At 44.9% G+C, this 26,109-nt stretch overlaps 1 long non-coding RNA gene across 1 annotated transcript in view; it reads right to left on the bottom strand.

Moving 5' to 3' along the window:
• Positions 1-294: 294 nt before the first annotated feature.
• Positions 295-26,109, bottom strand: part of LOC146587187 (uncharacterized) — a 39,533-nt gene continuing 13,718 nt past the window's right edge. The window contains exon 3 of the long non-coding RNA XR_014897725.1: positions 295-361. This is a non-coding gene — a long non-coding RNA (uncharacterized LOC146587187). The remainder of the gene's footprint in view (positions 362-26,109) is intronic.

Below are 26,109 nucleotides of genomic sequence, written 5' to 3'. Positions count from 1 at the left end.
TTTCCAAGTTTTTTACCAAAAACTTCTGTTTCTTTATAGAATCAAAGTCTTAAAGGCTAAAGAACCTGCCCAGACTTGGTCAAGAAACTAGGAATAGATGTACTTTGCCTACTCAGAGYCCAGCAGACATCTGACTTATCAGATAAATCAAATCTCACCAGAAGAATTGCAACTGAATTCATCACACTAAACTTTTTACCCAGGATGTGCATCAGGCACAATAGTGAGGTCCGTCAGTTCTGCATGTAGGGCATGGTCAAAGGCTGCATTAAACACTGGTTAAGTACTTGCAGTTGGCGAGGTGATGGTCTTACATTCATCATGATACAGACTGTGACTGATAGCAGTGAGAATCTTCAATCTACAGATTAAAATCATAAAAAAAAGAAGCGTTGCACTTTCCATAGGAATAGAGAAATCATTCTACAAGGGTCAGTAGAGATATAAAAAAAAAGAAGCATTGCACTTTCCATAGGAATAGAGAAATCATTCTACAAGGGTCAGTAGAGATAGTGGGAACAGTCAAAAGGCATTTCTGCAGTATGAGCAAAGGAAATTTCTCAGATGCTCATGGTACACTGTCAAATGTAAAAGGAGATCATAAATATAATTTTAGTATAACATCTAAGAATAAAAGCTCTTCAAACTTTTTTTGTTGCTAAGAAATGACAAAACATAAAAATAAGCAAATGGTCCCTGTAGAAGACACAGATGTGTACCATAGCGGTATTTATAATCATTCGTGGAGATACCAGATTGCAACAGCAAATTAAATACAGTTGTTTTCCATGGCTAAAGTGATACTTTGTGGTAGAACAAAAGCTKCATGTATTACCAACAGTATATTAACTACTCAATGGAGAAAACAATTCAAGACTTGACTAAAAAGTTCATTCTTTTCTTTGTGGTTACTGAAGTCTCAAGCCATAAGAAATTCAAAGCATCTCAGATGGGTCATTTTTACCCAGCTAGAAGGAGAACAATCTATAGTCTGATTATTTTAAATGATGAAATACCATTAGGAATATTTGAAAATATGAAAAGTGTGTTTCAATTATACAGTTTGAGTTCTCACGATGATTCATCATTTGCTACCAGAATTGCCACCTTCCACAGTGGTGTGGAAGTCATCACTCTTTCCAGAAATGGAAAGAAGACTGAATATTTGCTTCTAATTGTTCAGCTCAAATATGAAACAATTATCAAAATACGGTATAAATTCATTGTATTATCAAAGTAACAGAAGTCTGTGGACTCATTCATTTAGCAAAGAGGTTAGGAGTTACAGAGGATTTGGGATTTCTTTCACATTAAATACAAGGAAATGTTGAGGTAGTCCCTCATAAAATGGCCCTCTCTATACACGGAGTTTTCTCTGTGTGTTAGGTAGGAAGAGCACAGCTGAAATGCTTAAATTCTTTGATACAATGCAGAAGGCAAGGGAGATGGAGAGTACTTYGTGTACAAATGCTAAATGTTTTCAATGATAACTTTAAAATGCATAATAATACTTTTAAAGTAAGATCAGATCAATCTTTTCATGCCCAAACTTATGACATACATTCACTGAAGTATAAACTACAGCCAAGAACTGACAACAAGTTCCTTGGTCATTAATGCCTACCTTATCTAAAAAAATAAACATTGCAGAGAAGAATAAGTAGAAAAGGACTTCATTTGGCTGCATGCATTATCTTTCAAACACCTGATTTCACAACAATTTTGTGAAAGGAAATTCACTTAACCTGATTCAATCATTTTTCATGGAAAAACAAAATGCTGACTTTTCTGGAAATCATAAATGTTGCAAAAAGGTTGATGTTTGAAAGCAGGCTTGCAGGGTACTTCTGTGTATCAAGAAATTCAGTGAGTTTTAGGAGTCTTGAACTAGGGAATGGTCTAACAATGAAATTGCAAATCCCAGTTTTCTTTGTTCCTCGAAAATGCAAGGATTCAGTGTAGCCATTTCTGCTATGGATGTCTCAATGTGTATCCTTGTACATGCAGATCTGCATAGACTGCAGAAACCTAAATATTGATTCCGCTAAAGCATGAGTCTCAAATCAACTTCATTTGTCCGTATGAAGTGTTTTATGGGTTAATTAAAAGAACAAAAACAAAACAAAGATGAATGGAAATGTCTCAGTGTCATCCTCTCCAGGATAGTGAGAACCTTATAAATAAGATTTTGATTGGTGGGAAGTCTCTTGAAGATCCAGGGTTTTGGTGGCTTAGCTCCGGGCACTAGCATTGTCTACAAAAGCCCAAACCGCCTCAGACAGGGAGCCAAATCTGCAGCTGCCATCCAGTTTTGCAGCATACCACGAAGYCTGCTTCAGATCTGCAGGGAACCACAAAGTTAGAGCTCTACACAGGATATTATAGCTTGACCAAGGTGTCCCGCTGCTCGGCTCTTGTTTCAGGGTTGATTGATGCAAATCAGAAACAAAGGCTCCTAGGAAAACTGGTGTGCAGGGCTCTTCACTCCTGTTTTCTGGAGTCACAGTGGGTAATTTAATAACAGCCTGGGCTGGAAGAGAGCCAGGAAGCACAGTGAAGTGAGACAGTCTCCATTTGGCTTATTAATTTGTTTCTTGACTCCAGTAAGCTTTTCTTGAGAAAAAACTTCTCTCCTGTGGGCCAGCATGGGGCAAAGACCTGCATGTCACGTTTCTTTTTGCTTAGAGAAACACAAATGTCCCTCCCTGTGCTCCTTGGCCATGTGCCCATGAGCACCAGCTGGCCTTAAGCTCACTAGAAGGACATGCAGCTCTGGCTCCCCTCCTGTCTGTCTTTGTTGAGGGGAAATCAGGAACTGTATAAATAAAGAAAATGCTAAAAGGGGCTTTTTTTGCTCTGCTTTCTATTTTGGTGTTTTTCCCGTACAGGAACCATGGCTGCAGAGGCCAGGAGGTCTCCAACTGCACAGCCTGACCCAGGGTATTCAGACCTTGTCTCATTACAAGGCACCTGGAGAAAGAAAATAATAGCTCCAACAGATGTGTGGAATCAGCTATAAATCATGGTGAAATAAGCTTTTTTAAAATGACTTTGGCACAAACCTCTATAAGTTAATTAGATGCTAGGTGTCCTGGACTGAAAGATATATTCCAGCAACATTGAGCAAAACACTGATGTTCATAACATCAACCAATAGGCATTTGCTGTCTGTGGATCTCTGGTATGCCTTGTCCAGACGATACAACCTTTGTACAAGAGATGATGTTTAGCAGTTGTATTTTCTGATGAAGCTATTTCTGGAAAACGAATGTAATAATTCTCAACTCGGATATGACTGGTTCCAGCATAAACAAATCTAGGCCAGCTTTGGAGCATGGATCTAGTGTCTGGAATCACAGAGAATGTTTATTTGACCGTTTCCAATTTTTTTATTCTTTGGTTTGTTTTCAGCATCTGCATTCATCTGGGACAATACAACACAGTCTAACTCTCAATTTTTAAAAAACTTTTTCCACCCTGTGTCTTTCATGTATCATTTCAGCAGTTCTTTCTTCAGAGTTTGAAGAACAACCAATCTACTTCACTGCAATTAGTTTCCATTTATGACATGACATTCTTCCAAGTTGTCATAAAAACTAAGTATTTATTTTATATACAGCAACCAGCATTGAGAACATGTGTAATCTTTGGCACATGTAATCATGTATTATAGCAGCTATAACAACAGTCTGCATCCATCTTCTGACTGGAAATGTTTTCTTAAACATATTTACATAGACTTCCACATTTGCTTGGCCTTTCCTCATCCAGGTAATATTTATCAGAGCATTGTAGGAGAATTGGGTTCCAAGAACCCAATTTCATATTGTGTGAAATCTTCATATTACATGACAGCTTTCCAGTGTTATCATGAGATTGTTGCAAGTGATATCTTCTGACAGCATAGGCTCCATCGAGGACACCCAGGAACAAACTCATCAGTGCGATGGTAAACAGCTCCCATGCACATGTCTTTATCTTAGCTGTGTTTCCAGGTTCCCTTTAAAGACACCAGAAGGGAAATGGGTGTTTCTGGAGAACAGCTCACTTTTTGCCCTAAATTCAAGATGTAAGACCTAATAAAAGTAATTGCAGGGRAAACCTAAACAAGTCCTTCAGCTAGAGGCTATCTGTGGACATTGGGGAAGAGTGTTTTAGCCCTAGTGTGCCAACTGCAGTGTGAAGTCCTGCTCTGCCCTCTGGTTTGGTTCTCAGACCCAGCAGCTGGCCCCATTGCCCCACATTTCACCTGTGTCCAAGGTATTCGCTGTGCTGTATTTTCATCCTCCACCCTTTCTAAAACTCTTTCTTAACTCAGCCTTCAACTTTCCCTGTTTCTAACTGTTTCCTAACTCAATCTTCAGCTCTGTTCTTTCAATGAGAAATCTGTGTTAGAGTCTGACACTATGGTAGGTCTGAAACAGCAAAAACAGCAGGTCAAGAAATAGTGGAATGATCTTCTGAGGGAGAGAGAAAGGTGTGTAATTGAGCCAAACCAGGCGCTATAACCACAGTTGTACCAGAAAGCTCCTAATTCAGCATATGGCTCTTAAAATAGCCACATATGCTCACAGCCAATGACTCTGAAGGTACCCTCACTCCAAGACTGAATGTTGCTGGTCCTGGTTCAGTCCAGTCTGGGAGAGGAAATTTGATATTGAGGGGAAAAGAAGAGTGTATTTTCTATATAGACTGATACATTTCTGGTTGGTTTGGACCTGCTGAAATGCAGGATGTTGGAATCCTTCCCTGGCCATGCTGCATAGGGCAGCCTGAAGGATCACAACAGCTACTTCTCTGTATAGGGCTCCATGGCTGCAGATTAGTCATCCGCTCCCAAATACAATTTCTGAAGAAACTAATTTAAGGTCCCRTGTTCTAGCAAAAAGGTACACCATCTGTAAGGTGGTTGTCCACTCAAAACAGCTATAGTTGTGGCTGTGCATTCCCATTCTGTCCTCTTGTTGTCAGTTGCTTCTCTCTTAAAAGTTGTTAAGCTGAAATTTTCCAGGCAGGAACAGTTTAGATAAACACACAAGCTCCTGGAATGCAGCTACAGTGGAGGTGAATCACAGCTGTCACTTCATAATACCCAGCCCTGCTACGTGGAAGTCCAAGGCAGACAGTCAAGAATCCCATCAGCCACCAAGAGAACACCCCCAGAGGGTGCATTTCAGCTCCCCTTGCTTAGTAAAGATCCCCGTATCACTCTGGGGAAGAAATCCCTGTTCTAGAGACCCCTGACCCTACAAAATAGAGCTGCAGATTGGCTATGAAATACATAGATGTTATTCTCCCCACCCCCAAAAAAAGCAATTTTTTTCAAAGTATCTGCTGCGGAACTCCATGTTTGTTCAAATCTGCATTCTCTAACAATCAAACTACAAAGAATAAAGCAGCAGAATATGGAACATGTTAATTCAGTGCATGCTCTCCTGAGCCTAACATTACAACAGCAGATAAGTGTATTTTTGTCTTGTTTCCTCTGAGATATTTTTAGCTGCTCAAGTGACTTGTGGCAGTTCCCTGAGGCCAGAGTGATTCATATGGTTTGAGAGATGGGCTGCAGATAGAGTGCTGGAGTGCTCTTTGGGAAGAGAGAGTCATCCCAATAAAATCAAGAACTGATTTCAAAGGCATACGGATTTTGAAAAAAAAACAGTGGTATTTCCAGGATGAGGTTTTTGGCTTTTTCTAACTTAGAGCTTTTGAATTTTCTGATTGTTACCTTGGGGGAGGGGAATCTGTGTTACATTTAGGGGGAGAAATCTATTTTGTTCCTGATACTGGTGTGAGTGATTTTATCATAGGCTGAATGTAGGCCGTGTGTGGTGCGAGACTGCACCAGGAAAAATCGCTTTCTCTCCCTGTCATCAGTATCTTTTAACCCTGTTGAGGGCTCCATTTGTCATCTTTTGTCCTGCTTTCCTCTCCTGCAGCCTCATCTCCATCAGTGCATAACTGTCCTGAACTGAAGTCCTCCTCCAGACCCATGCCTCTTGCTTCGCTGACTTTCCAGTACCTATGAAAGGCTTTCAGATACTTTTTCAAGCTCACCTTTGCAGGCAGATGGAGTTTCTTAGCATTTCTGAGGTTTAGATACCAAAAAAAGTGGAGAACAGGACAGCTCTCTCAATCCTCCAAATCTAGTCTCCCCTTCTAACAGACACCCCTGAGATACTGTTCGAGAACTGATCAGATCTGAGTATTTGTTTTGCTCCCCTTATTTCAGCTTTCCTCTTCCTGCTTCTTATAATGGAAAGAAAGCAAGGAGGAYATGCAGAGCCCCCCAAAATTCCCCAAGCCTCTACAGTAAGCAAAAAATGAACCAGAGAACAGCTTCCTTCCAGACTGACGAAAAAAGAGAGCAAGGAGCTTCACATGGGGAGATAGGGCTGATTCAAAGGGGAGGTTCTTCTATTCCTTCATATTGCTTTCTTTGGGAATGGGTGGCATCCCAGATGGCTCCCATTGAGTCTCTATGATGTGAGCTGAACGTGAGGCTAGAAGATTTTTTTTTGTTGTTTTTCTGTTATCTGAAAGAAATTTGGGAGAAAAGGTTGCCTCTCCAGCCCATTGTGGTAAGGGCAGTAGACAGCAAGCCTGTTTACCRATCCATTTCCAGAGAAAGCAATTAACAGGACCATAACAAAGACAAGAAATAATCAGGGAGAGAAGAAGCAACACAAGCAATGATCAGAAGAACCTCTTTCAAGCACAAGTCCTCACAGAGCAGAGTCAGGAGTGCTGCTGACAACTGCTGCAAGGCATAGGAGAGCCATATGACAAGGGAAGGAATTGGGGTCCTCCTGGCAGSAGGGGTCTACAGAAAGTGGAGAAGATCTTGAGGCCTACAGCAGGCAGAGAGACAGAGCAAGGGACTGCATAGAAGAAGAAGACCCTTGGCCAATACTCTCTGCCTGGCAGAAGGCTCTGAAGGTCGTGTCTTTGGGATGCTCTTTAGAGCTGAAGCAGTGGCCAGACTTCCACCCTTAGTTCTTGATTCCCTTGATCACGTGGACTTTGCTGGACTCCAAACATCCTTCAGCAGCAGTGTTTTGTGGCCACATAATTTCTGGCTGTTCTTGTATGTACACTGTTAGACACTGTAAGTGACCCAGCTATACAGGGCAGTTCTTGATGAATGGGCCCTTCATGGGGTATTTTTGCAATGGACCTGCGCCAGTGAGATCATGTGCTGAGAAGTTAATTATCATCTTTAGCCGTCACAGGCTTGGACACGACAGTCAGGCTCCAGAAGTTATTTACAGCAAACCAGCCAAGCCCTTTGGCAAAGCAGCTAGTAAACTCCACTATCAAAGACAAGTGCTGAGTCCAGACTTCTTTCCCTCATGACCAGAACTGCTACAAACACAGCTTCTTCAAGCCCTGTCTACTCTGGGACTCGTTCTTAATTTACCCTTGCAGGGCAGAGCAGAGGCAGAAGGCCTACAATGTAGTCAGTGTACCATGTCCACACTTCTTTTGTCTGCTACAGGATGAACATGGCAGTGCTGGCCCCTGCTCCCTACCCATACCTACTGAATCTCAACACTTCAGGCCTAAATTAACAGGTAGGATGGTGAGAATATGAAGAGATAGTCCTAACGGCTGTAGCCCGAAGAACAGACTACTGTGCTCCAGGTCCTTATAGTAGGAACAGAAATAAAACACTCTTCTAAGCCTGGTACCTGATAAACRTTCTTGTCATTCTTGTTCCAGGATCTGAATGAACCATGTCATACAGCTCCTCCAGGGTAGGCTTTATGTCTTTACTGCAAAGGTTGTTCCTTTGCAGAGCATTGCTACATTTACCTTTACCTTGTGACAGTGCTGCCAGGGATGGGCTACAGCTTCCTGTCCACCCTCTGCTTCATACCTGTTCCCAGGAGGGCACCTGGAGGTTGTGTCTGACCTTTTCCCATTCTCTRTCCCTGCAGCCCATCTGCAGGATGCTGAAGTCCAGTAACCTGCCATTTATGAGGCATCCAGAAAAGCAAGGGACAGTGAAAGGTGATCACAAACTAGGATAACGTTGATAAGAACTTGAGGACATGCCAAGCTCTGCAGGGGAGGTAAATGGTGTTTAGCCAAGTGTTGGGTAAGTGTACAAGTCATTCAAATGCAGCTAAGCCAGTCTGGGCCGAGAAGTCTGCCCACTGCTAGCAGGGTTACCTACAGGACTAGACAGTGAACTAACAACCCCTCCAAAGACCCTCTCTGAGTTCCGATGGAGCCATAAAGGGATAGAGCACATGGGAAAATGGAGTTCAGGATAAAATCTAACTACAGAKCCAGTCAGGTTGCTCTAGCAGAAAGTTTTCTGCTGGAGAATGCGGTCACACAGGAATTAAAACTTTTCTTAAGAAGAGGTCAAAATTAAATAACTTACCTTYAATTTCTTGTTTGTGGCAGAGCAGCTTCATTTTGAGTTCATAGGTTACACAATTCACATGGTTTAATAATAACTTCCTAATTTAATAGTAATGTGGCACATTAAATTTGATGCTGAGGATATATGCTAAATACAGCTGTGATTATATTAATGTTTATGTTCCTACATTAACAAAAAGCAACAGCTTAATGTTACTGGATGGAAATCTGTTGTCCTATCTGTCTTGGGATAAATGCCAACATTTGGCATTTTAAAATTTAACTCAGTCTTTGACTTATCCACATTTGCTGCAGCACAGAAATTCACAGAATCATAAAATAACTGAAGTTGGACAAGCTCTCTGAAGGTCTCTAGWTTAACTCCCTGCTCAAAGCAGGGCTAACTCCCTATTTAGATCTGGTTGCTCAGGGTCTTGTCCAGTCAAGGTGTGAAAGTCTTTAAGGATGGTGATTCCACCACATCTCCAGGCTCAGTCTTCCAATCTCTCCCCTATTCCCAATGGCAGCACATACAAGAGATTATAGAGAACAAGCAAAGGTCATATTCAAGCACTACAGATTCACCTGGGATGAAGGAAACTCAGATGCTGAAGAAACATCCCTACAGGGCTGGCACATGTGCCATGGGAGCTRTAGGACACCCATATCCTTCTGAAATGGCAACCGAAGCACAGGAGGGATACCCTAAGCATCCAAAATACTGTTACACACGTATCTCCAGGCAGAATACTGTTACACACATATCTCCAGGCAGCTGAATTGCTCCCAAGGTGTCATAATAAAAGGCAAGTGAAAACATACTTGTCMCTCCACCATATAGGAAAGACAACTCTGCCTTCATCCTGCTGCAGGCAGACCCAGCCCCCAGCAATCTTCTCTTCTGCCAGGTGTCCACTGCATGGAGGGGATCCTGTACACCTCTCCAGGCCATGGTAAGCAGCATTTCTTGTGAATTCTGGTGCTTTGAGACCTCTATGATTTTCAAAGCTGTAGTTATCTTCTGGGGAACATTTCTTATCAAGTATTATTATCTTCTTGATACATACTGTGCATAATGCATTAGCGATATGAGCCAGGGCTACCACTCCATGCTGTTAGCTAAATTCTAAGAAATTTAGATGTCCAATGTTCAACAAGAATTTAGCTACTGTGGTTTAAACAAGGGTAGTCCAGTTTATCATCTGTTGCTTTTAGAACAAGCTAATGTAAACAAAATACACCAGTGTATACTCTTGACTGCAAGACTACTCTAGACAAAGTAAGTGTACATRGTACCTGCCCACCCAGAGTTTAATGACTCTCATTGAAATACACAAACTAAATCAGCACATCTGCTATAGGTAGGCAACAACTGGTGTTAGAAAAATTGTCAGACACATTTTGATGGGAAAGTATCTAACTTTTCTTCGTGCTCTTGCAGAAAGATGCAGCGATTTAGATGATGATTTCTTACATCTTCTATTTACATACCCTGGACATGCCTTGATTTTCCCAACTTTTCTCTGATTGATGTTTCTAGAGAGAAAAAGGGTTAAAATCATATCTTGGCCTGAAAGACAAAAATACAGGGCACATAACTGCTTACTGCCCAGCTTGGAGGAAAGCAGYTTTTCTGAACTGAATGACTTTCAGAAGGCAACAAGAAACCTGAACCACAGACCAATCTTCTGGAATAGACTGCAAAGGGGATGATGGTTAAGACTCATTTGGAGGCAGAGTTGAGACTGACTGCCAGCACCTGGAAGAGGGGGAATTCCAGGAGAGCACAAATGGACTGCAGAAAAGCTGCAGATGCTGGGTTGATTTCCGAGCAACAGAGACTGCCTAGGAATCATTTGACTCCTTCTGTGTCCAAATGACTAAAATAAATGGGATGGGTTTAGGGACACCTACTATACCCCTGGCTCCAAAGCTTCCCTCAAAGGGTTAAGTACTCATCTGAGAGAAGACCTCATCAGTTTATTAGAGGTGCTGCAGTGTTCAGAGACGGCCTCTGAGCTGAAGATCTGGGCAGAGTGGAGGGACCTTACTCCTATGTAGAAGCCAGGCCAAGGCTGATTTCAAGGGCTGTTCAAGGGCATCACGTGAAGATTTGGAACAAACACTATTTGGCACAGTCCACGACAGATACAATCACAGCTGTGGTGCCAGGCTGCTTTTTGTTAGAGTTGGCAGGATTTTATTGAAAATCAGCCTTTATTTCTGACTCCTGTTTTTATCAACAGTTATAATTTCAYTTTCTTCCATATTTTCCCAGCTCCCAGACTTCAGAGCTGCTCCTTTGCCTTTACTCCAGAGACGTAAGTTATAATCACAGGAAGTTCCGCCTGAATGTGAGGGGGAATTTCTCCACTGTGAGAGTAACAGAGCACTGGAGSAGGTTGCCCAGAGAGGCTGTGGAGTCTCCTTCTCTGGAGATATTCAAAGCCCGCCTGGATGTAACCCTGTCTAACATGCTCTAGGTGACCCGGCTGAGCAGGGGGGTTGGACTGGATGATCYCCAGAGGTCCCTTACAACCTTACTGATTCTATGATTCTATAATTTGGGGTCATTTGCCACCTCTCTTCCTTCCCCAGCTCCCTCTGTCTCCTTCATCTTAGCCTCTGGCTGATTTCAGTGGAAGAAAGAGGCTGAAAATGAGGCCCTGGAAAAAGAAATTACACCTAGGAAGTCCAGGGCCAGAGGCATGTCCAGAGGAGCAGAGCAGCATAAAAATCCATCGATTTCAYTGATTCATCAGTTAGAAGCAAGTGCTACCAACCTATTTGTATTGTTTACATAACAGGGAACCTAAGGTATATATGTGATGTCAAATTTTAAAGACCGCATCAGAGCAGAAAGCAGATTTTACAAGCCTGTTTTAGCATGCTGCAGTCATCCAGTGGTGAGCAGAATAAGCACACTTTCATAAGTGGCTGATTTAAGGCGAAGCTGTTCCTGGATCTAGGAGAAGACCCACAGGCCGAAACATGTTCTTTCTAAATACTGTTCAAAATACTGGTTAAATTCCCATGTGGTGCACTACCTTYGCTCTTGAATAAAACTCTGAGCCTAGAAAGCATCTAAGCTCCCACCCTGGATTTTGTCACATTAGCAGAAATATCATAGGTAGCCCAGAAGCCTACACCCTGGAATAAGAGATGCTCATCTCTGAGATTCTCTTCTTTTTCTCTGCAACCTGTTGCCTGATAATATCGATAATTCTGCCATTAACAGCTCAAAACTTCTCTCCTATCCCAGAAGCTGGGGGTTGAATTCAGAGTCCTGGTATGTTACTGTCAACTATTATGCAAACTTATTTGRCACTATAATAAAATAATAAGTTTAGGTCTTTATTATTTGAGTTTTATGAGTAGTTACTAGTCATGTTGTGGACCAGTCACTGAGGAAGAAATAGCACAGAGGTTCCTATCTCATTTGTGTAGAAAACACAGTCAAGGGCTGTGTAACAGGGGAATCACAATTTCAAATGATACAAAGTTTGGGAAAGACGAGAAACTGTTACTGAAATACATAAATGCTTAGAATCTATGCATCAAACAAACTGTAAAAATATATTCAGTCATTATCAAAGGAAATAGAAAAGATTACCATGTCAAACATAACAATAACTCAGAGTCATACTAGCAAATATGCTGTGGATCATTAGTTAGCATCACGAAAAGCAGTGTAATTATACAAAAATTACAAGTAGTTTTGCTTAGAAAGATTGATTACTTACACAGAGAGGAAATGATTTCATAATTCCTCATCTGGATGTCTCCCAGATTTTAAGGCATTATGGTTTTCATTTACTTCTAACTGGCAGAGTAGCAGTAAGCGAAGATAGACATAGGGGCTTTTTCCAGATTGCAGTAAAAATGATGTGGTTCAAAATTCAGTTCTGAGCATGATCGAGAGAGCTAGCCATTCAGGTCTGGCTCCCAGATCCAAAATAGCCTAATGAGGAAGGCAGGCTTGTATGCCAGCCTAAAAACCTGGGACTGTGTCATACAAGCTAACAAACCACACAAAAATGGATGAGCGGTGGGATCTCTGAGTCATATCAACTGTTATACCCTAAGAGACACACGCTCTTTTAACTCCAAACCCTTTATCAACCTTCTAGCCCAGTGTGAGAGCTCAGTGAAATCCCTGCGACTGGCTTTGTAACCATGCTGGTATGTCGTTGAGGTGTATTTATGTGCAATAATGCACCCAGAAAGCTAAGTGGAAGAAACRCTGTTTTTCATTATGATGCTGACAACATTTAGGAAATAGTACCTGATGCTTTACAATATACAATATTGAAGCACTTTTCTGGGGATAAGAGTATTAACTGTTATAGCTAGTAAAATATCTGATGCAATCCTTGGCATTCATGCCTTTACTTTCATAATRCCTCCATTATTAAGTGGAGGAAAAGGCAATAATTTCAGCCCCATGAAGCATGGGAGTCTCAGCTTTATTTAAGAGATGTAGTTTCTAGGTTTGTGATGGCAGGGAAAKATTTGGGTTCATGATCAATGGAATCCAGGAAGAAAACATGAAATGGCAGAAGTGTATCACTGCTAAAGTTGTTTCCTTGCTCATAAAAGAAAGATGACAAATTTGTGCCATGTATTGATAGAGTTCTGGTTTGATTCTTCTCTTACTCCTATGCTGGAGTAGCACAAAACACTTAAAACCAGGTCCTTGGCAAGATCTTGCTGCTCTTGCATTTGTTCTGTCCTGTGCTCCCAAGACTTCTTACCAGGCTTGCTGCTTCCAGTCCCTCYACTCCCTGCTGAAAACATCTCTGGAAATGAGGCTGTGGGAGTTTGACTGGATATTTGTCACATCCTCCTCCCTGGTGCCTGTTTTCTCTCAGCTCTGTGGCCTCCACTCTGAGGATGCACAGGGACATCCCCAGGCTATATAGAGCTGTAAAGGTCACTCGGCATCACATGCTTCGGAATTGCATAAAATGCTCAACTGGAAAGAGCAACATGGGAGCAAGAGGCCCAGGCTGAGTAGAGAAGCTGCCCTTCTCCATTTACACCTTGCTTTGCACCCTCTGTCCCATGCAGCTGCCCTGCAAAGGCCACYCATGCTCAATTCTGGTATGATCAGCTTCCAGATGTCTGATGAGACCTTCCTTTTCTCCAGAAAAGGRTTGTGCTTTACCTTCTACAATTCTTCCACTCATGGGCAGCCCCTGGACCAGGACCAGGCAGGATGACTAAAAGCAGTAATATGCTCAGTGTAGGACTGCAGAATCACAGAACAGCTGAGGTTGGAAGGGACCTCTGAAGATCATGTAATCCAATCACCCTGCTCAAGCAGGGTCACCTAAAGCACATTGCCCAGGCACCACAGAGATGTTTCACAGGAAGACAGCAGTGGCAGTTACAGCCCARCCTGTCTTATCCCCAGCACCCACTGGCTTGCACCAGGGCTAAAATGTTTCTGAAAATCTTTTGCAGAAGGAATACCAACTCTAGTGACTTGAGTAAAACCAAGGCATCCCATTACCCTGCCTTTKTACTGTGGTCCAGCTGCTACTCCTGCAGTCCTGCTGCACACAGAGGAGTTCTCTTATCCAAGCACCCTTCCACAGAGCTCCTGCATTACAAGCTTCCAAAGCAGAGATCAGACACAGTTTGAGCCTCTCCACCATAACCTGACAGAGGCTGCAAGAGAGGCCCAGTCCCTGATTTTAGGGATTGCTGTACCTGGAKGGATGGAATGACTCACTGTCTGACAGCCAGCTGGGAAATTACCTTTAACATAAGCCAAGCTTATGGCATAAGCAAACAAATATCTTTCTCAAGAGACAAACAGGAGTGATTTATTTACAAACGATATAAAGAGAGATGAACAAAAATGTAAGAAAAACAGGCTTAGTTCTACAAAGATGAGCCAAAGGCTTCTCTCATTCTGTTATCCAATGGGCAAACTGGGCCTGAACACATGGCCAAGAAACCGATTCCTATGCAGACTTTCTGCCTTCAAGTTTGCAGTCACTGAGAAGAACTCAGGATTAGGACTGCTCATTTGTTTTTATAAGAAATCCCTTTTCTGAGATGAACCTTAATGAAGTCTTGGGAAATGCCTCTCCATGTGCCCCGAAGTTATCTAGTTACCTCAGTTAATTAGGAGATTTTTCTAAAACTGCTCCCTACCTCCACACATCAGGCTCTTAACTGCCTTTAAGCATATCAGCAAGTCTGCTACAAATGTCCCTCTCCACCTGAGTGAGCACAATAATGTTCCACCTCCAGTCTTTTCCCACTTTGTCTCCTACCTTTCATAGAAAATGTGTAACTTAAAAACAGCATTACATGCATTCTTGCAAATGGCATTAAGCTAGGTGGCTTCTCAGAGGTTGTTCTGAGACCAGCAATAACAGCAAATTACTCAGTCTCTGGAGATAGTGGGGTTAGAGCATCTGACCCTTAACCTGATCTATGCGGGATAGTGTCACTGGCTGCCCWCACCACACTCTGCAATGAAATGATCCTTCATTCTGCATCTGGTTAATGAGGGTTGTATGGCTTCTAGAGATGCCTTCTTCCAAAACTCCTGAGCAGGAGACRTATTAACCCTCTAGGAGCCTGTGCAACCAGCAAGGTAGCATTAGAAGACCCCCATCCTCCTTTCCAGTCCAAAGATAGCATTCATCACTGGCCTCCCGCTGCAGTAAATTCCTCAGGCTGTGCAAATGCTGAATAAAGAAATATTTCCTCTTGTGTAATTTCAGTTCATTCATTCCAGAAGAGCCCTTCCTCTCCTGATTGAGGCAGGACAAACTGCAGGGACCACCTTTATGGTACCCTTCAAACTTTTCCATACCTTGAATACAGCCTCTCCAACTTTTTCTGTTGCCAAGCCAAGGACTCTCTACACTGACAACATCCAGAGTCCAGCCATATAGAGTGGGAGTCAGGTGCTTGCACGTGCGTACTCAGTGCCATTTTAGACATGCTACAGTAGCTGAAGCACCCATAAGGGGCTGATGGATATGATCCAGTGAAGGGGATCCAGCAGATCTGATCTGAATCAATAGCTGGAAGTCAGGTAGAACAACCCTGGTCATCTCTGAAGGCATCAAATGCCAATGGTTATGTGCTGAACTGCAGGCCTGGAGTCTTTTCCATACCCATGCTAAGCTCCTCCTGTGGTACAGGAAGGTTAGGAATAGGGGTACCAGCTTGAATACAGCTCTCCAGATGATTGTTCATGCAGATGTATCCCAAGGACAGTGCCTAAAGTGACCAGACACAGAATGGTCATCTGGAACTGCATCATGGAGGTGTTTGTAACTGGTATGTYCCAGCTTCTTCAAGGTAGGATTTACGAAGTTTTGTTACCTAAGAGGCCAGTCTATGTGATGACTGATCCCTCCTGGCCTAGAAATCCACAAATCTGGAAGCTKCAGGAAAAGTAGACAATGGGGCATTTTGGTCCCTGTCTTGGGWGGGTGGCCACTTCACACATCGGGAGGAATGCCATTGCTATTAGCCTTAACTGTAGGATGTTCAATCTCTAGTAGCTGGATGATCACCCCAGGTCTCACTATGAATGCGCATGTAAAGCACATTTCCCTTTCTGTGGAGATGGCCTCTTGCCAGGATCTCAGAGGAAGGAAGAGTGTGTTACTCYGTTTCCCCAAGGCCAGAGCAGGGGTATTTTTCCTATCCCAGACTTATTTCCCACCTGGTATTTTGTGTTACATTGAACAGCTTCCTACTCAAACTAGAGTGAAGGTCAGCATCATGGTGGGAGCTGAGTGAGAAACAACAGAAATATCCATAGAAGGAAACAGCCTGCTACAAGGGCATTTTCAGACACAAATATTCCCAGCTAAAGGCAAAAGACAGGAACTATAGACTGTCTCTACCCTTATGGCCATGAATCATCTAACAATCGCTGGGGTACTTCCAGACAGCCTATTCTGACCTCCCCTATATGGTTGTCAATCTGAACCATTAAAACCATTAAAACCATTAAAACCACTAAACTTCTAGATTAAGTACAAAGACTTTGGTTTAAAACACTTTAGTTCTCAAGAAAGCCTTTCCTTCTGACCGTGGGCAGAGGATAAGGCAACTGCAGAGTCTGAACTGGTTTCGGTCTCTGCAGCAAACAGTAKCAGAGTCAATAAGACAGATTCTGCCCTTCCCCGGCTCTTACCAAAACTAGGGAAACAGCTTTCTGATCCCAGACCTGATGATCGGCATGCCTTGGCCCAGAGGTCCTCCTCAGGGCCTCTGGGTTGGGGTCCACATCAGGCTACCCCCCAGCCTGCCACCCAGCATCCCAAGAGGCTTTATGTCAGGGGACACCCGCRTACAGGTTTCAGCAACACAGGAGCCATAGCTGGGAAAAGAGACCACCCCAGAGCAACATGGGAGTGCCACAACCTCCTTCCCAGCCTTCTGGAGGGACATGTCCTGCTCTTTCAGAGAAAAGCGGTCACAAGATCAGCATGTCATAGGGTTGTGATCTCATGACCCCTTGGGCTCAGCCCACCTGCACCACAGCAGCATCCACCAGGTTTTCAAAAGCTGCTCTCCCATTCATTGCTCCTTTGGCAAAAGAAATTCTCCCTTCCCACTACAGTTAACTTTACAGCTTTGAGTCCATGGGATTATTTTTGTGGATTTTGCTGGGAGGGTTAAATTTGTGTTCATCTGAAACTTAAATAACAACGTGATGGTGTTGGGGCCTGCTGAGCCGGTATAGCACAATAACAGGATCTCTTTGTCTGGAGGAGCATTTCTCGAATCAAAGGATGTTTACCCAGCTTGTGGGGATCACTTGATTGGAAATTACATCCCCAGAGCTCCAGTCATGCCTGTCTGTTGGCCAGCTCTCCCCACCTCCTCCAGAGCCAGAGCACAGRCCACATCTAAGACTCCCAGAATAGCTCAGGATTAAGCAGATTCAAACAGATATCAGTTCAAGGCCTAGATTAATGTTTTATGTTGCTCTCTTTTGTTCCTTTGGTCACTGGGGCAGACTCCAGCTCCACACTTTTTATTGGTGACATCACACAGATGTCACATGTAAGGAGGTCATCATCACCAGTGGAAGAGCTGTCAGTCATTGAGGCACAGTCAGGCTGCACAGTAGGCTCTCAGCTGGAAATCGTTTACCAGTGTGCAGAAAATGTCTACAGAAGCTGGATGACAGCTCTCTCCATTCGCTAGCCTGCAACCAGTTTGCGCAGCTGGGGGTCTCTCCTGAGAGGCAGTCCTGCACTGGCCACAAGTCCCATCTTTGAGTCTGGGGTACACCTGTTTCTCCAGCAGAGATGCCAGACCATGTTAAATCAGTCAACTTGACCATGAATCCTATACTGTCCAAACAGCCCATCAGCCCATTTCTGATACTAAAATGTAAGTTAGGTCTGTTTTTTCCTTCCCATTTGGTTACTTTTTTATTCCAAGTTTTGCCCTTTCCCAGGAAATACAGTCATCTATCTGAAGGAAGCTACGGAACTGAGATCCGAAAGAGCTGTTGGTTTCTGCAGTGTGTTATTACTGCTGTAGAAAATTGTACATCCTACTGATTACAATGATCAGTTGTCAGAGCAATTGAAATGGATCGGAAAATTCCTCATAGCGTGGCAAAATTGAGCTGTATATCAAACAAACAGTTAATGCATCTACAAGAAAACTAKCTTTTGCACTTTAATAGTCCCTTTCAACTGCAGAGCTCAGAGCACTTGAAAATGTTTATAAATAAGCCCTCCACATCTCTCCAGAGGAGGCTTTATTCCTCTTTTAAATTTGGCCAACTGTGCAGGACAGAGTCAAGCAACTCAGCAGAAAACTGAGCGTGACACGGAGCAGAAACATCARTTCCTGCTGCTCCAGCTCCTGATGCAAAGAGCCTGTGTCTTCTCGATGGCAGTCTCAGTACTAACAGAAAGACACACACCTCCTGTGGACCTGCATTTCTTACAATATGGAACATTTTCCAGATGCCTTTACCACCTTTTATTTCTATTTCCTAAGCCATCACCAGTCAGTCAGCTCCCTTCTGGAGTATGGAAAACACAATCATAGAGTTTCCTAAAATCTCCAGATAACCAAAACAAGTGAGYGGAGTTTTGGTGATTTTCCCATCTCTAAGCATGGCTGCAGCGTTTCTTTCCAGGATCCAGCCTGCTCTGACAGAGAGGGTGCCACAAAATACCTTTTAACTGTCCCAGTATTTAAGGGCATGACAGCTGTGAGAGCTGAATGACCCACTGTGAGAGAGKCTGTGGCACAGGAGGTCCTGTGCTGAGTCAGCCTTTTCTTGGCAAGTGTCACTGTGCCACCCAGAGCAGCTAGCCAGTCTCCTTTGGTGCCTTTTACTGCAGCATCTAAATCTCCYCAAAACATGGTACAGGGGCTGCAATGCTCCAGAAGAGCATTTGCTGCCCTAAGGGAAGCCAGTACAGGATGGTGCAGTCCCACTTGGCAGGTGCGCTCAGGGAGCCCTTGGTCTTTCTTCKAAGGCCTTCAAGTAGAAAGGGAGATGGGGGTGCTGCTGCTTTCTCCCCTGTGCCAGCCCATGGGGCTCAGAGCATTACGTACATCAGCCTGAAAGCACAGTAAGCCCCCAAGGCTCAGATAGTAGCAAGCTGCGGAGCCAGCCTGTCATCCCGCTCACACATGTCCCTCTGGCCACGTTKTCACTGCCAGGTGGTGTAGCATCCCCAGCTCCCACACCTTGCACTGGCTGCAGATGTGGCCCTGCTGTAGGTCCCAGCACAATGTGCTGTCACCAGAGGGCACTCCTGGCTCCCTTTGCCAGCACCCTTGCCGCGGTGCTCTGGGCACTGGGCTGTAGAGCTGTGTGAATGGGGAAGGGCAGTCTCTCCTGAGGGGCTATGGGAATCATCTTCAAGAAAGGGAGAGACCAAAGGGCTCCAAATTGCAGCCTGTCAGCACAGACACTGAAAGACTCTCTGTTCAGGGCCATCAAGAAAGCCCTGCCAGGTCCCTTCTGGTCAGGTCYGTGGTGCCTGCACCTCCTGCAGCAGCACTGGAACAGCAGAGGGGCAGTTTGTCTGCAGTCTCTGAAAAAGCTCTAGTCCTCTGTTTATGACTCAGCATCAGGCTTGGGGGTTGAGCCCTTCCCGCGTTTTGGGTCCTTCTGCCTTTCACCGCAGGTTGCTGCAAGACATCCCACAGGGTGAGCGCCTAGACACAGGGAGGGAGCAAGATCTGGCCAAGCCAGGGCTGAGCCTCAGAAGTCAGAGATGAAGGYGAGGTCTGCTGGACCCCCTCCCCCTTCATGGGTCACTTACTCTTTCCCTGGCTAGGAGAAGCAGGAGAGATGGCCAGRGCAGGGACAGTCCCAGAAGGCTCTGAGGGGCTCTCAAAGCCAACAGACAGCTTTCAGTGAAACATGAGACGGCTGAGACCCTACAGAGCAGGATGATCACAGCAGACCCACATGGTCATTGGCAGCAGTGCCATCTGGCCTCACCTTCCCTCCCACACTGTGCCAGAGAGGGTCAGAGGGACCTGGAACATGTGGACATCCTCCTGGAGATGCTTAAAGCAGCAAAATAGGCTGTGTGGGGTGGCTGGGCTCCAATTCATGGGCATCCCCAGCTCTGACTTCTCCCAGCTGCCCATGGGGATGTTGCTGGCAGATGGGAACAGACCACGGGACAGCAGCCTGCCTGCATGCAAAGGGGAAATTCAGCCTCCCATCCCAACAGCCTTTCCTGCCCTGCCCAGAATAGATCTGTTGTTCTGCAGCTCCTTGTCTGCTTAGTCAACTGAGTTCCCATTAGCTCCTTTTTCGCAGCCTYCTTAGTGCAGGGGATAAACGGACTGATTGTTTCCCCTTTGCCTTGAATGAAGGGGTATTTTGTTTATTAAAAAGTCATGCTGTTAATAAAGATCTTCTCATAGCCATAAATAACTGAGGCCACGATTGTTTCCTCTCTGCTTCCTTATCTGCACTGGAGGATTCACAAAGAGAACCATGACCCTGACCAGATGCAGATCCATGCTAAAAATATGCTTTGAAGCAAGAGGCAATGAGACATGGCAAGAGCAGCAAAGGGCTTTAGCAAAGCCTGCAGSCATACACAAGCAACAGACACTGTTTCAAGAACATCTCCAGGTATGTGCTAAGGATGTTGTGCCCAGCGTGGTGTGTCAATTGGGAKGAGGACCCCCTCACCTCCCCAGCTTTGTGGGACACCCCTTTCAGAGCACACTTCGGTTCTCCAAAGTGTTSTCACCTAGTTTTTCCCTTGGGAAAGCCACAGACCAAGTGTAATCCAGGGGGCAGGTGYTGAAGCTTGACAGAGGATGAGAACAATTCCAGGATTCTTTATCAGCAAGCCACAGAAACGAGCTGAGAGAAAAGGCAGGTTAGGATCAGCAAAGGCTGTTCTCAGACCCCTGTGTTTAGTGGTCTCTGTGGTAATGTCTCATGTTTTGGGTGATGTTCAGGGTGCCCTGCAGGTGAGGAGGACAGCCCAACAAAAAACAAGCAGTATGGCTGTAACAGTCTCCAACCAAGCACCAGGTTCTCCAGCCATCAGCTGCTCCAGTTTGGTCACCTATCCTAGAGCACTCAGACAAAACATTCATGTCTCCCAAGCAGTCCAGATGCCTCTTCTGCTGTTTAGGTGCAGCATAGGCCTGTGGAGCYGAAACCCAGCCAGGTAAGACATACACGGCCACCCCTCTCGTAATCAACTCCACCATCTACCACTGCACCCCAGACCTGGTGGTCCTTGCACCAGAGATCCTCCCAGCACAAGGTGCTGCATTTCCTCWACACCAGCCTGCAGGCCTCCCAGCACCAGCCCAGGCTGTGARACCTGCTCCTCAGCTGCTGTCCTGAGCTGGCAGTAGGGAGACCAAGCAACTGGGTCAGCATTAGCCATGYGGTGTCTCAGAGGTGTCCTTTATGCCTCTCCAATTTGAGGCATCATCCCACAAATGGTGCACACTATAGCAGTGGCCTCTAATCAGCTAACACCCTCTGGACTGTATCTTATTCCCCCCCAATAGCATATTTTTCCCCACTCTTCTTTTACAGTATTTARCTGTACATATTTAAATGTGATCATTGAACATAGCCAAAGGCAACAGCATTAGTGATGCTACACCCTGCACWGGTCAGTCCACCAGGAGGATGAGCCATGAACTCTTCATAGCAATCTGAAGGCAGAATAYGAATCCCTCTACCCAGATACACCTCCATCAGGATCTTCTGACCCCTCCTCTGCAGGAGCAGAGTTTTCACCAAGCCCTCCATGTCACAAGGCAGCACCCAGGGAGGCAGTGTATCACAGTCAGCATTGGCTCCTCTGGGATAGCCCTGGGTCCAGAAGCAGATCTTGTGGTCCTATCCACCTCCCTAGGGGCTAGCAGCTGGGGCTTTATTGCAGGAGCGTTGCACAGGCCACAATGGAGGAAACTCTATGYTAAAGTATATACTGCAGCTTTGGAACCACTTCATGTTGCTTTTTCAAGAGCCTGATTTTGCTTTCTGGCCCAAACACACTGCTCATTTTTCTGCAGCAATGAAGATAAACGCCAATAAATCTTCTGCAGTCRTTTCATGGGGCCAATAGTGATCTCAGCCCTGAAGTATTTCAGTATCCTTCAGTCAGTGTTACACCCTAAGGCCCTGATCCAGCAAATAACTTAGATGGGTCCACAACCTCAAACATACAAGTACCTCCTTTAAGAACTTGTAACATTCCCTCTGAATTCAATGATATCTCTGTGCTCAAGTGTTTTACTGGACCAGGTCCTAAATAAGCAGCCTGTGTGTAGGAGAAGAAACTGCAAGTGCCAAAGACCATTTTGCAACCCTTACAGGACCATTCCTCAGGACCTAGGTGTTCTCTTGCACTTCTGTTCTTTGCAGTTGTCATAAACTAGCACACAGCTGGGTGGCACCCAGCCTTTGTAGCCTCTTTCACGGGTGCCTGTTCATTTGTTTGGCTGAACAGGTCAAGGCAGGTGTGTTCTCCYCTCTTGCCTCTTTAGCAAATACATTAAGGGGTTTGAAATTAGGTGTGACTCCCTATCCTCTTCTGTGTAAGACCTCATTCCCACCAAGTAGCACATTCTCTGGAGATGTGAAGACCTTCCTTAGCTCTACGGGCAGGAACAAAGAGGTGGAAATCAGTCCCTCCAGGATGCAACAGGCCCAGCCTCCTGTCAATCACCAGTCCCTGATATTTTTCTGMTGTCTTTTGGGTCTCAAGGGACCAGCCTCTAGGCAGCTCCCTATCCCCTTTTCTGCTCATGATATGTCACCTTTAGCTGGCTCCATAGGTAGAAATCATTGCTTCCTTTAATTCAGGCTATAAATCTGCCATTTAAGGGATATGTATTAGCTAATTAGCCATCCTGCACTACAGACTAGAAAGGGACTGTTTTCAGTGARAGTATGAGGGAGAAAAAATTTATCCATTAGGACATATCCCTCTGGGCTGCAGAGAGCAAAACTATCATACAGAGGCCTGATGTATGACCCCAGCACAACTTCCCATTAGTGACTGCTCTGGCTTCTCCCTTATGCACCTTACAGCAGGAAGGTCTGACCCAGGATCTCTTGCCCTACTGTGTGCACACTGGAGTAMATGACACCTCCTAACACAGGGGATCACTGCACTGTTCTGAATGAGCTGTCTGCTCCATGAGTAGTCAGTCTTCCCTTTACAAAGCAGCAAATACTGGAAATGTTCACAAAATTGAGAGGGACAGGGCTCTGCAGTTTATAAATTCTAACCAAATCTAAAGCTGGCAAATGTTGTTCTACCTGAGACACACAGAGCCAATTTCTGTTGACCAGGATGGGCAATAAAAGCCCACTGGGTAGCAATCCTTTCCCTTGCAGTAGGACAACTTAAGTGTCTCATTCAGCAGTTTTACGTCTCTGCATGCCTTTCCTTCCCTGAGTGAATGGGACCTACATTCCACTTAATCTGCAAGGCAGGAGAGCTCATGCCCTGCCATGAGTTGCAGGCTCTGCAAAACTATAGTCTTGTTTTCAGACATTATTTTGGGCTGTTCAGCATRTGTGTGGGGTAGTCCTTGCTAAACAACTTGACCTTGTGCAGTATCAYGAAAACAGACTGTTTTCCCAGACCAGGCTTTGTCAGTGCTCTTATCAGAGAAATAGGTTAGAAATTCTTCTGCTCCCAGTGCTGGTGCCAGGCCACAGCTCTTATCTTCTGCAGTCTCTGTGGAAGGAGGGAACATCCAGTGTGTTCAGGAGAAATGAAGAATTAATTGTCCTAGCTGRTTCCAGTGAATCCTCATAGGTTGGGACGAAGCCCAAAGAAATGGAAGTTAATTTATTTTTTTTCACATCCCCAGAGTTTCTGTTGTTAAAAATTCATAATTGTTCCTTTCCAGTAGTTCTCTGTTCCTGTTTAAACAATGGCCCACATCATATACAAGCACCCATTTGAAATGTAGCTATTACAAAATCTCCACCCTTACAAAGTAGCTGAGGAATCCTGCTTTGAAAGTGACTGTGAAGAGTCCAGTCATTCCTCTCCAGATGTCATCATTATAACGTATTTCCTCTTCATCCTGCATCCCAGCAAATTTAGTTTACAGTCCAGGACAGGCTGACAGAGCTGAAGACCTTTTTGCTACTAGAAATGTTGCTTTTTCAAAGGCAATGCTATGGGTGACTACATCCCAGGGAAATGACCTGAGCCAAGCAGTGCATTTCTCCAGATTGGCTTCAGAGAAGTAGGGCAGGTGAGCCACGGAGCTACGCTCTCCTGATCAGATCTGCAGATCTACTGGGTTGTATAGTATGGAGGGGTCCAGCCCAGAATGACTTCTGCCCTGTCACTACCCCAGCCAGACAGGGAATACATGTCCTGGCTTGCTGTTCCTGAGGTGAGATGCAGCCTGCTCAATTTAGTTACATAAGCTGCTGACAACCTCCCCTTATAGCATAGCACCTTGGCTGGGGTCTCATCTCCACAGGGTCATAACCTGCATGGTCAGGAGACTCGTTCCTCGTCGTGGAGCACAGGGAACAAAGACACAGACAGCAGAATGGACTTATACACTAGGAAGGCAGGATCCAGGTGTCCATCTCCCCTATGTCTGGATGTATCTCACCATGCAGTCAGCCTAGCTCATGGCACAGTCCCAAGGAGACAGACCAAAGTGACGAGACTTGTTTTCTGGAGAAGACTTATCTACATAAGACAAGTRATACTTTGTAAAGCCAGTCCCTCCTCCACTCACACACCCTGCTATGGGGTAGAGGAGAGGCCACCTCATCCCCCATGCAGAAGCTTTGCTGCTGGCTTGCGTGGACCCCCAGAGAGGCATGCACCTTCACTGCGTGGCCACAGAACAAGGCAAGCTGCAGCTCTCGCAGCAGTCACCCTTGGTGGCTAACAGCATGCGTTTTAAACCACTTCCAGACTGTCAGGAATTGAAACCATGAGAGGAATGGGACTATTTCCTCCCCTGCAGGACACAAGGCATATAGATAGGGGACCAGGCTTGACTTAGTCCCTGAGATTGCATAATGGCCTCTGCTGCTTGCAAGCTCTCTTTTGGAAAACAGTTACGAGTTGAGCACATACAGGGAACTTTCCCACACAGCCCCTGACTGCCAATGGACCTAAACTCCCCTGGGCCATTTCCCAGTCATCTCCCCTACGTATTTTGGTTTAGCATCAGAGGATGCTCTTGAGCCTCATGTTGGCCTCTTGCCTGATCACAGTTTTCGTTTTGTGCCCAGCTGGAGCTTAGCTGCAAAGCTCAAGATTATTTCTTTTGGGAACTGCTGCAATTGGAGTATCAAAGTCTGACAAGGAAACCCAGAAGGTCAGTACAACAGTGACCAAGCCAACTGCATGTAACTGCTGTGCTGTAGTCTGTGGATAGCATTTGAACCTAACCCTAACCCTCTCCCTCTGCCTGTACCACACAATCCACGTTAGTTATGTYGACTTCAACTATCTTCTATAAACTCAGATCTACTTTCCAGAGCTCTGTCCAATCCTTAAAGCAGAYAGGGAATCAAATGCACAGGCCATTTGCTGGCTTTCCACCCAAGTACCTCCTCTCTGAAAGGGATCTTTCAGAGTAAAAATGAGCATTTCAGCAGAGGCCAAGCCCTCAGGTACAAAACATCTGAAAACAGATGGCAAACAGATGTTGCTGCTGAAAAGTAATGCTATTTTGGCCTGTCTGAAGTTGCTTAGGTAACACTGAAACACAAAACTCACCTTCGAAGGCTTTGAGAATTGGCATCAGCAGAATACAAGAAAATGATCCGATGAAGTCTACACCCTGCAGATTCCCTCTGGAAGCCAGAAAGCCTGGTTCTAATTTCCAGAACAAGTGGGGACATTGAGCAAGTTGGAAGCAGGCTTCGAGAATAGCCACTGGGCAAAAAGTCCACCAACTGAAAGAGAAGCAGTAGAGAAGATGGAGGCAGCAGCATACACCAGCAGCAAGCAGAAAGTGGAGGAGAGAGCAGATCAAGGGACAGTCRTAAGAGCAGGCCATCCTGCATCACAGGAGCTGGGCTCATGTCTCATTTGTGCTGATGGGTCTAATCTGGAGTCACTCTGGAGCAGTGTCTGCACCCTGGCACAGCTTAGAGCTTCAGCAAGTCCTACTGCTTTTAGGAGTGTTCAGAAAGGGTTGTCTGGGATTATAATGCACTCCTCTGGGATGCTGCATGTGGATCCCAGGAGCATCTGCATAACTCAGCAGACTTGGGCC

Source organism: Rhea americana, unplaced genomic scaffold (genome assembly GCF_003343005.1).
Source record: "Rhea americana isolate MKP2758 unplaced genomic scaffold, rheAme1 scaffold_61, whole genome shotgun sequence".
In the NCBI taxonomy this organism is placed as follows: domain Eukaryota; kingdom Metazoa; phylum Chordata; class Aves; order Rheiformes; family Rheidae; genus Rhea; species Rhea americana.
The sequence above is the reverse complement of the archived record's forward strand: the minus strand, read 5'-3'. Positions and strand labels throughout refer to the sequence as shown.